The sequence below is a fragment of the Chrysemys picta genome, chromosome 3 (assembly GCF_011386835.1).
Source record: "Chrysemys picta bellii isolate R12L10 chromosome 3, ASM1138683v2, whole genome shotgun sequence".
NCBI lineage: Eukaryota > Metazoa > Chordata > Testudines > Emydidae > Chrysemys > Chrysemys picta.
The window spans coordinates 205,203,023-205,214,786 of record NC_088793.1 but is presented as its reverse complement, the minus strand read 5'-3'; positions in this window follow the sequence as shown (position 1 = coordinate 205,214,786).

The window sequence follows — 11,764 nt, the reverse complement described above, 5'->3', positions numbered from 1 at the left end:
AACTTTGTAGTTCAGACCAGGCCTAGGACTGGTACTGTATTCGACGTGACAGCCTTATGCAACTTCATGGCAACACTGGGGAATGGAACTCATCCTCCAGTTCCCTTTCCCCCCACGTTCAAAAGAAAAACACCCAGAACCCTATAAATGAAGCTAAAGCACAGTCTAATTCATGGGTTCTTAACCTGGGGAGGGTGGGTCACACACAGGTTTCAGGGCATCCCGACCGCTCTCACTTTCTTTATGAATAGAGGGGAGGAGAGCTACTGCAACTCATGGGAGGAGGATCACAGAGATCTCAATGTCGGAAGAAGGAGCCATGGTGGGGAAAAGTTGAGCACAGCGGAGGTAAATGAGAGCAACAGAGGGTGCATGACCGTTCAGCAGTATTGATTCAAGAGAGAGCTGGTCAGAAGTATTTTCTGGTAAAATTTTGAATGTTTTTCCCCAAAAATGGATGGAAAAGTCTCTCTTTCATTAAAACCAAGACACTATTTTTTAATTTTAGGTTTGGGGATTTTCAATCCCCTCCTCTATCTTTTCTCCATCCCACCCCCCCCATCTTACCACCAGAAGAGAGGGAAATAAAGGGAGAATGAAGGAGGGAAAATGGAAAGAAATTGGTGGAAGTGAAAGTTTTCCATTAAATTTTCATTTAGTTAATAAAAAGCTATTTTCATCAAAAACAATGTTGACATGCTCTATATAATATGCTCAAAGAGACAGTTCACTCAACACTATGTTGACCCTATGGGGTGTTTAGATGGACTATGTACAACACTTGTATCCTCCCCGAGTAGGACTGGTAAAACTTTTGTCAAACTAAAGTGGAAAATCTGGTTTTTGATTAAATGAAAAGCTTTGCTGAAAATATGTGCTTTCCTCAAAGGTTTGATTTAAAAAAACCAGAATCCTGAAAACCCCAAAATTTCAGTTTTCAACCAAAAACATTTTTTGGTTTTCAGCTAAAAGTTTTCCATTTGACAAAAAGTAAAGAAGAAAAACAAAAAAATGTTTCCACAGAAGAAAACAACCACACACACTTTCCCCCAAATAAGTCTACTCTTAAGAAATTGTTTTACTGACAATCTGGAAAACATCAGTAGTCTAAAAGCTATGCCCTAACACAAGAAATAGGTGTGTCACTGACAAGACCATTTGCCTGAAAAAGGCAGACAGGAAAGTTAAACTAAAAAATTATGGATTCAAAAGCAGAGACATTGTTACTAAGTCCAAATACATCGCGACCCGATATAACACAAATTCGGATATAATTCGGTAAAGAAGCGCTCCAGGGGGGGCGGGGCTGCGCACTCCGGTGGATTAAAGCAAGTTCAATATAATGCGGTTTCACCTATAACACGGTAAGATTTTTTGGCTCCTGAGGACAGCGTTATATCAAGGTAGAGGTGTACCATAGGCCTCTCCACTCTGTGCTACCCAAAGAGTGACCACAAGGTTATTCCCCTCTACCTCCCTTTTGCTCCAGGCCTCCTCATTATTCCTACCTCAGCTGGGCTTCATCTTTAATTAGGCCGGGCCCACCCTCTAGGTGCAACCAGGGGTGTTAATTGGCCTCTCAGGCCTACCTTAACCCTTTCACCATGTGTGCAAGGTAGACACCTCATCACAATTTGAATCTTGCAAACATTTTGGTACATACCAACATGGTACACATTTAACTACACTCACTGGACCACTCCCCATGAGCAAAGTTTCACAGGCATAACGTATTTGCAGGACTGGCTCTCATGCTGGTTCTGTGCCAGGATTTTAACAAATTACTCAAACAAGAGAGGTAAATTTTCAATTAAAGTTAATGGTCATTGGATGGCTAACTATCTAAATGTCACTCTGAAAGTGTCCCCACATGGTATACCTTTGCTGTTGGTATTTATATCATTCTTTATTATTCCTGACATTGATCACCAGACAAAGTGATTTTTCAGTAACCAGAAAAAAATAATTATCCTCTCTCCCAAGAAATAGAGGCCTGGGGTATGTTCTCCCACTGATGCATCAGTGTGACAGGGGAGTTACCCGAGGCCCATGTCCCCTCAGCAGATGGATTCTAGTAGATTCAGCATCATTTTCTATGCAGCAGCTTTTTGGGGGGTTGGCTTTAATGTTGGTATTAGTGTTACCATCTGAGAGAGACATGTAGGGCCAGGTCCCCAGCTGGTGACAATTGGAGTGGAACCATTCAAGTCAATGGAGCTATGCTGACTTACGCCCCCTAAGGAAGCGGCACATTGACTTCAATGGCGCGATACTAGGTGACACCAGCTGGAAAGATATAGGTAGTTTGCAATCAGAAAAACTCCCTTTGTGTTTCTAATGAAAACAGAGTCAGAGTAAAAGATGAATCAGTTTACATGGGTTGGGTCCTGATTTTGCTAGTGCTGGCACACTTCAATACACCTCTACCCCGATATAATGCTGTCCTCGGGAGCCAAAAAATCTTACCGTGTTATAGGTGAAACCGCGTTACATGGAACTTGCTTTGATCCACCGGAGTGTGCAGCCCCAACCCCCCAGAGCACTGCTTTACCGCGTTATATCCGAATTCATGTTATATCAGGTCGCATTATATCGGGGTAGAGATGTAGCTTTACCCAGTTCAGATGTTCCATCAAACTCAAGGGAGATACTTGTCCATAAACTTATTCATAGACTTAGGCCTGGTCCAGGGCCGGCTCCAGGCACCAGCTTACCAATCAGGTGCTTGGGGCGGCCCCTTCGGAGAGGGGCGGCACGTGCGGCAATTCGGCGGACGGTCCCTCACTCCTGCTCGGAGTGAAGGACCTTCATCCGAATTGCTGCCGCAGATCACGATCGCGGCTTTTTTTGTTTGTTTGTTTGGCTGCTTGGGGCGGCCAAAACCCTGGAGCTGGCCCTGGCCTGGTCTACGCTGGGTGGGAGGGGGGGTGTCGATGTAAGATACGCAACTTCAGCTATGGGAATAGCATAGCTGAAGTCGACGTATCTTATTTTGACTTACCTCCCGTCCTCATGGTGCGAGATCGACGGCTACGGCTCCCCCGTCAACTCCGCTACCGCCGCTCGCCCTGGTGGAGTTCCGGAGTCGACGGGAGTGCAGTTGGGGATCGATATATCGCGTCTAGCCGTGATGCGATATATCGATCCCCGATAGATTGATCGCTACCCGCCGATCCGGCGGGTAGTCTGGACGTACCCTTAGTGTTTGTAGGATTGGGGCATTTTGAGCTGACCCAAGACCTACTGAAGTCAGTGGGAATCTTTCCATTGATTTCATTGAACACCGGATCAGACCTTTAACCTAAGATTTTCAAGGGAGTGTATGGATGTAAGCTGCCAAATCCCACTGAATATCAATGGGAGTTAGGCACTTACCTCACCAGGCACCTTGGAAAATCTCAACCTTAGTTACTAACTTTTTGGTGACTGTACAATTTTCTTTAAAATGTATCAAAAGAGAGGGTGACTAATCCAGAGCAGACTTGAAAGCACTCAGGAAGTATATAGAAATATATATTGCAACATTTAGCTTCATGATTATTAAAAGCCCTTTTATCCTGTGTGGCCTACAATTACTAAACGATTTCAGTTGTTAATCCGATACAAGCAGTAAATTACTCCGTTACTCTTAATTCTTTTATTTTCATCAGCCACCTTTCGGGGAGCGGTATCATGCTCATGTGGTTAGGGCATAACCCTCGCACCCAGAAGATCTACGTTTGATTCTTGGCCTTTCCAAAACTTTCTGTGACCTTTGGCGTGTTAATTGCTTAGTTTCTCTATATTTTAATTCCCCGTCTGTACGATGAGGAAGCTGATACGGTGTAAAGTGCAAGCTCATTGGGGCAGGGCGCTCTCTTATTAACGTGTGCCCAGCCCAGTGGGGCCCCAGTCTCAGCTGAAGTCTTTAAGTGCTACTGTAATATAAATAGTAAATTAATTCTATGGATTGTGTTTATTTTTGCAGACAGTGGTGAAATACATGTCCTGGCAGCAGCCACAAATAGTCATCTGCCTTGCTTTAATTTCAGCAAGTCAGTGTACTTTCTGAATACCATAATAGGAGGAATCTATCAGCTATATCCCTGCAAGGAGTCTTGCATGAGTTTTCTAACCCATTTCAATAGGCAATGAAAAAAAGGGGAAACCCTAAGTGCATAATGTTGTTCTCAACTGTTTACTTTAAAACTGAGTTATCATTGTGATGGGTTGGATCACAGAAACCCCTTTGGGAACTGCCACCTGATGTGCCTAGACTACCTCTGAGCCTGTTTTCCCTGCCAGCTCGGGACTTCAGTGCCCTGCCTGGTTTGAGCGAGACACGCTAGCCTGCTACAAACCCAGACCCACGTCTGAACTACGTCCCCCAAAAGCTGAAAACAGCTTAAGAAGTTCTCCTGTCTCCAGCACTCAGATACCCAACTCTCAGTGGGGTCCAAACCCCGAATAAATCTGTTTTACCCTGTATAAACTTTAAACTGTATAAAGTTTATACAGGGTAAACTCATAAATTGTTCACCCTCTATAACACTGATAGAGAGATATGCACAGATGTTTGCTCCCCCCCTCCCCCCCGGTATTAATACATACTCTAGGTTAATAAATAAGTAAAAAGTGATTTTATTAAATACAAAAAGTAGGATTTAAGTGGTTCCAGGTAATAATGGACAGAACAAAGTGAATTACCAAGCAAAATAAAATAAAACACACAAGTCTAAGCCTATACAGTAAGAAAACTGAATACAGATAAAATCTCACCCTCAGAGATGTTTCAATAAGCTTCTTTCACAGACTGGATGCCTTCCCAGTCTGGGCACAATCCTTTCCCCTGATACAGTCCTTGTTCCAGCTCAGGGGGTAGCTAGGGGATTCCTCATGACTGCAGCCCCCTTTGTCCTGTTCCACGCCCTTATATATCTTTTGCACAAGGCGGGAATCCTTTGTCCCTCTCTGGGTTCCCACCTCTCCTTCTAAATGGAAAAGTACCAGGTTAAAGATGGATTTCAGTTCAGGTGACATGATCACATGTCACTGTAAGACTTCATTACCCACTTGCCAGCACACAGGTATACAGGAAGACTTACAAGTAAACAGAGCCATCTACAGTCAATTGTCCTGGTTGATGGGAGCCATCAAGATTCCAAACCATCATTAATGGCTCACACTTTGCATAATTACAATAGGACCTCAGAGTTATATTTCATATTTTAGTTTCAGATACAAGAGTGATACATTTATACAAATAGGATGACCACACTCAGTAGATTATAAGCTTTGTAATGATACCTTACAAGAGACGTTTTGCATGAAGCATATTCCAGTTAAATTATATTCACACTCATCAGCATATTTTCATAAAATCATATGGAGTGCAACGTCACAATAATAATTATAGGCAAGAGGAAGGGTGTGGAAAGCCCTACAGGGTCTAACATACTGAATTTGTGTGTGTGAGTTCAATCTAGTGACTGGTCCATAGATAGGATAAGAAACCGAGTACTGCTGCCAGCTGAGGGAACTCTCTCTTAGTTCTGCAGTAAAGGCATGTGCTTTGGAGGTGAAGGACCAGCCATCTAGCTTTGGCGGAACATCACATGCAGAGTTTCTGAACATTGCCCAATCATTTCATATCATTCCAGTACTTCCAAGCTCATTCCCACCAGAAAGACTGATGGCTTAGCCATCAGACTCTGTGGGAGCCAGAAGCATGGGTCTCGATTCTTTCAGAGAGGCTAAATTGCTGTAGTCAGAAGGTTTGAAATATCAGCCAAGCTGGCCACTGACCTCCCAAATTTCATGCATCCATCATATGAATTTCCCTGAGCTGAGGAGACAGAGTTTGGGAGGCTCCTGACAGGAACACAGAAGAAGGCTGGATGCTACTGGATTACGGGAACTGCTGCTGAGCTGGGAAGACTGGCATGGTGTTCTGCTTAGCAACCCTCACTTCCTCACCCTCCCTTAGCCTAGAGCCAGTTGCAGACCTAGCCATGAGGTAGGATGGCCCCAGGCCGCATACACCTCCTTATTCTTGTTTTGCTTGCCAGCTGGGAAAGGAGAGAAAGTGAGCTAGCAGGCGGTGCTGTTGCTGGCTATAGACCTTGGGCTCTAGTGTAATGAGGCAGCGAGAAGATGGTGTTGCTGCATCCCATCTCTAGTGGCTGGTTTAGGAATGCCTGCCTGTAACTTTCCTTGCCATTTAAACCCAAATCCAGAGAGGTGCTAATCATCTGCTAAGCACCACAAATCCCGTTGACTTCTCTGGTGGCAGCACGTGCTTTTAAGGTGCTCAGCACGTTTCAGAATTTGGCTCCTAGTAGGCATGCATCAAGAGACAATTAGCTCTTAAGTTTGTCCATGGGACCAGCCCACCGGGCAACTGCACAGTTACCTGGCAGCCTAGGCTGGCTCAGCCAGTCAGAGTAGTTGCTTTCAGGATAACAATCGTGTCTTCGGGTGATAAGAGACCGGGTTAGTTCTAAAATGAAAGTTAAATCTTGTCCACTCTATGGGTCTGTAACACTGCCTGCAGTGATTCAAGAGCAGAATACCAGCCTCCGGGCAGACTGTTAAGAACCAGGGCACAAACCCCAAATTAGTGGGGAGTTCCATACTTAGATGTCACCAATTATCAAGCATAAACTCCTCCGGCACTATGACAGCCTTAACATGCAGTCACAGACAGCCCCCTTGGATATTCCAATCTAGCTTCTGCCCAGCTGAGCGAACCTTTGCAATAGATGGTCTCTTACACCTAGAATCATGGCAATATTCAGCAACAGAGGGTCCTGTGGCACCTTTAAGACTAAAGGTGCCACAGGACCCTCTGTTGCTTTTTACAGATTCAGACTAACATGGCTACCCCTCTGATACTTGGCAATATTCAGGTTACTCCCAGTCCCAAAGGACCAGTCACTTACCTAGGTCAATTGCACATTAGATCTCACACCAAAGACAACACTAGAAGCCAGTCCCTATAATAAACTATATGAAAAGATTTATTAACTAGGAAAAGGAAACTAGAGTTATTTACAACATTAAAGGAGGAAAACAGATACACAAATGAGTTACAGTCTTAAGTTTCAAAAACTAATAGAGGCTTTTATAATCAGCAAACGCTACATGTCCTAAACTAACCCAGGCTAGTCAGCGGAGGATCTCTCTGTCATGCCGAAATACCCATTGCCTCCCTGCCCCACGTCCAAGCAGCATAGAGATCCCAAGTTTGTCTGGGGTTTTATTCCCTTCCTGCCATGTCCTCTGAGCTGCAAACTCAGCTGATGGGAGGTGTCCACTTGCACGACTCATCTTCATGGAGGGGAGGGCAGAACAAGTCTTTTGTCCTCTTGTTGGCAGCACATAGGGAAATTCCAGTTGCAAAGTCCCACAGTAGTCCATCTGGTATCAATGGATCTTTTATTTTGGGAAGGGTGTAACACTTTCTGTTGAAGATCAGCCCCTCACACTAATTAATGGATCTCTCTTGTGGTGGTGAACACGGTCACACAGGCTCACAATACAACCGCTCAACTATTATCTTACAATGTGGGATACAGGTGTTATACGGGAGAATAATGCAAGCAGCAATGCCCAAGCGTTGAATAAAGTTAACACTAAACACATTCTTTAATGCCTATTTTAACAATACTAACACACAGGTGAGCCAGACTGATTCCAGCTGTGTGTTTGTTAGTGTTCGACCGAGACCGGGTGTGTGTGTGGGAGGGAAGGGGGGGGGGAAGAAATGACACCTTGGCAAGAGTTGGCACCTGTCAGCCACCATCACAATCTGTATTCAAAGTTAAACTGGTTTTTGTTAAGCTAGTTTAAGAATCAATTTACACCAATGCAAACTCCTATGTGGACATTTTAAAATCAGTTTAAAATTGGCTTATATCGATTTAGTTTTCATTGATTTGTTGTATCAGAGGGATAGCCGTGTTAGTCTGTATACACAAAGACAATGAGGAGTCCGGTGGCACCTTAAAGATTAACAGATTTATTTGGGCATAAGCCTTTGTGGGTAAAAAACCCACTTCTTCAGATGCAACCTGAAGAAGATGCATCTGAAGAAGTGGGGTTTTTTACCCACAAAAGCTTATGCCCAAATAAATCTGTTAGTCTTTAAGGTGCCACCGGACTCCTCGTTGTTTTTATTGATTTGTTGGTGGCTTCAGCTAAACAGATAAAAGTAAGGTGAAAATTGAATTAAGAGCATCCACACAGGGTTTTGGACTGATTTAACTAAATCAGTTTAAAATCAACTGGTGAAGAGAGATAAGGCCTAAACTTGCTGACTTCAATGGAGTTACTCCTGATTTACACCAGCGTGAGATAAGAATCAGGATCTATCCCTATTCAGCAAAGTATGTAAGCACATCATTAACATTACGCTCATGTTTATTTCTCATTGATCATGCCGATTTTAAAGCCACTCAGTAATCATTCTGTACTGGGGTTTAACAAAAAAATTTTTTTTGACCAGCTATAGTCGGAGTATTTTGTTGAAAAATAGCTTTGTTGAGAAACAAACAAAAAACCAACCAACCAAACAAAAAAATGGAAAGCAAAAACTGAATTTTTTGGTTTAAAATTTCTGGGTTTTGGTATTAGAAAACTGAAAATATTTACCAAAACCTGAGGCTACCAAAAATTGGTTTTGAACAACAAAGGTTTTTCATTAAACTAAAATATGTTCGTGAAGTGTTTCGGAGATAATTTCTCCAAATTTCCCATGAGAAAAGTGACATTTTTCCATCAGCTCTAGCAACAATAGATAGAGAGCAGAGCAATTGAGAGCCTCAATATTCAAGAATTTGAATTCAAGTGATCAATAAAATATTTAGAGGGATATTTTCAAAAGCACCCCAGATATTTAGGAGCACAAGCCCCTCTGAAAGTCAATGGGATTTTGGCTCCTAAACCCATTAGGCACTTTTGAAAAATCTCCCCCTTAATCCCTTTTTATAGATTATAACAAAAATGTTTAGATCAGCATTTACTATGCCTATAATTGAAATAAAAATATTTGCAGAGTATTTTTTTCCCTTGTGAAATCTCTCTAAAAGTTAGCAGATGGTATTATAGTACCTTATACTTAAAGGAAAAGAGTCTAACAGGAAAAACTCAAGCCAAATCTCAAACTCTCATGCAACACATGTTATGTGTTTCCTCTGAAATGTGAGATATTTACAGAAACGAGGCTTGCAGTACGACTTTGTCATGTCCCTCGTGTGACATGGCCTTGTCCAGAACGGTGTGTACCTCAGAGTCCTTCCCACTTCAGTGAAAGGGCTGTACCTCTTTACAAGTTCTGGCCTTGCCACTCAAAGTGCTATAGATGCCAATAAACATAAGTACGCCCCTACCAAATTCATGATCCGGTTTTGTAAATTTCATGGTCATAGCATTTTAAAAATCTTGGATGTCCTGGTTTCAGATATTTAAATCGTAAATTTCGTGGTGTGGTAAGAAAGCATGGATATGTATTTTAAAACAGCAAAATATAAACATGTAAAGCCCTTAAATCAGCATTTCTCAATGTGGGGTTCCTGACCCAAGAGGGGGTAGCAAGGCTGTTGTAGGAGGGGTTGCAGTATTGCCACCCTTACTTCTGCATTGCCTTCAGTGCTGGGCAGCCAGAGAGCAGCTGTCCAGACACCCAGCTCTGAAGGCAGCACTGTCATCATCAGCAGTGCAGAAGTAAGGGTGGCAATACCATACCATGCTACCCTCACTTCTGTACTGCTGCTGGCGGCAGTGCTGCCTTGAGAGCTGGGCGCCTGGCCTGCAGCTGCCACTCTCCAGCCGCCCGGCTCTGAAGGCAGTGCAGAAATAAGTTTGGCAATACCGCCATCCCCCTAGATTGGCCTTGCAGTCCCTTTTGGGTCAGGATCCCCAGTTTGATAAACACTGTGTACTTTTGTATACTTTTCCCTATAGTAAAATAGTATAATAGGGTAAAAGTACACAAAAGACCAGATTTCACAGGAGAGATGAGTTTTCACGGCCTGTGAAACATTTTTCACGGCCATGAATTTAGTAGGGCCCTATACATAAGCATGAGCATCTTCCTGGAAGTATCAGAGGGGTAGCCGTGTTACTCTGGATCTGTAAAAAGCGACAAAGAGGCCTGTGGCACCTTATAGACTAACAGACGTATTGGAGCATAAGCTTTCATGGGTGAATACGTCTGACGAATGTGTCTGACCAAGTGGGTATTCACCCATGAAAGCTCATGCTCCAATACGTCTGTTAGTCTACAAGGTGCCACAGGACTCTTTGTCACTTCCTGGGAGTAGTAAACTGAAGAAACTCTGAGTATGTTTATGCAGCAAAAGCTGTGCACAGGCTAGCAGACCTGAGCTAGCTTGAATCCAGCTAGCACAGGGAACGATAGCAGGAAAGTCAACGCAGTGCGGGCTTCAGTGCAGATAATACAAGTGTGGCACCGATTCTGGGTATATACTCTGCATGCTAACCTATGTACCCAGGGTCTGTGCCACACTTCTGTTGGAGAGTATGTCTACACAGCTGTTGTCCATGTGAGATGGATTAAAATTACTCACTCAGTCAAGACCCCCAATTTGAGAAGTGTCCAGCTTTTGCTGTGTAGACATACTCTCCATCCCATACATTTACAATGGTGGGCATCAGACAGGTCAAGTGAAGATCAAAACAGAACGCATCTGATCCCAGCTGCGTAGGACAACCTGGACCTAAATCCTCCTCCTATTGGCTTTGCTGGGTTAAGTTTTTCCCCACACAGGGAGCAGAAAGAGGCTTTCAGTCAGAATGGGCCTTTATAGTCCATCTCTAGCACATATACTACAGATGTTAGGACTGTGGGACACTCCCTGCTGCCCTGCTTTTCTCAGAAACATGCCTGTAGCAGGGTGAACACCCGCTCCAGCCCGGAAGGGGTTGGAAAAGCCCTGCAGAGGGCTGGGGCTGGGCAAGGGAGTAAAACCCTGGCTGATTGGGGGAAGTGGCTGCAGCTGGGGCCACGCCCCAAACTAAGCAACTGGGCCTTATAAGAAGGTCAGGGAAGCCAGAAACTCAGGGGTCTCACTCTGACTGGAGAGGGAGACAGGCCTGGCTGCTGGGGAACTCACCTGGGGACCTAGAGTGAGGCAGGGTTGGGGAAAGGCCTTAGGAGCTGGGAAGCACTAAGCCAGCAACTCCTCAGGCTGCAGGGCCTAGTCTTAGGCCTACCTAGGTATTGGGCTTGCAGAGGGGCAGCCTGAGGGTGGGTAAAGGCAGCCAGTCCAAACCCCTTTGCCTATGAGTGGCTGATACTGTAGTCTGCCCCAGTGAATGGGGGCTAGATGGAGACTGGGCAATCGCCAAAACTGAGGTGAAGTGGGGATAGTGGGTGGGGAAACCCAGAGAAAGTGGGGTACTGCCAGGGGGGCAGTACCCAAGATAAGGGCACTGGGGTCCTGGGAGGGACACGGGGGGCCAACGGCAAGCAGATCACTGGCCTGCAGAGGGTGCTCCTGGGTCAAAGAGCTAATTCCTGAGGACAACCAGTAGGAGGCGCCGCAGGGGTGAGTCTGTGCCAGCTTACAATGCCCATTCAGTGTTCACCTGTTTTTAGATGGTGAAAACAAGGCCTTAAGCCTGGGCAAAAAGGTGTTGGGTTAACTAGCCTGTGTTCAGCTAAGACATGGCAAGTCAGCAGCTGGAGTTAAAACTTACAGGGGAGCCCTGGAGTTTAACTCGGGGTGCTCACCCAGGTTGAAAACGGCGTTGCCAGGTCTCC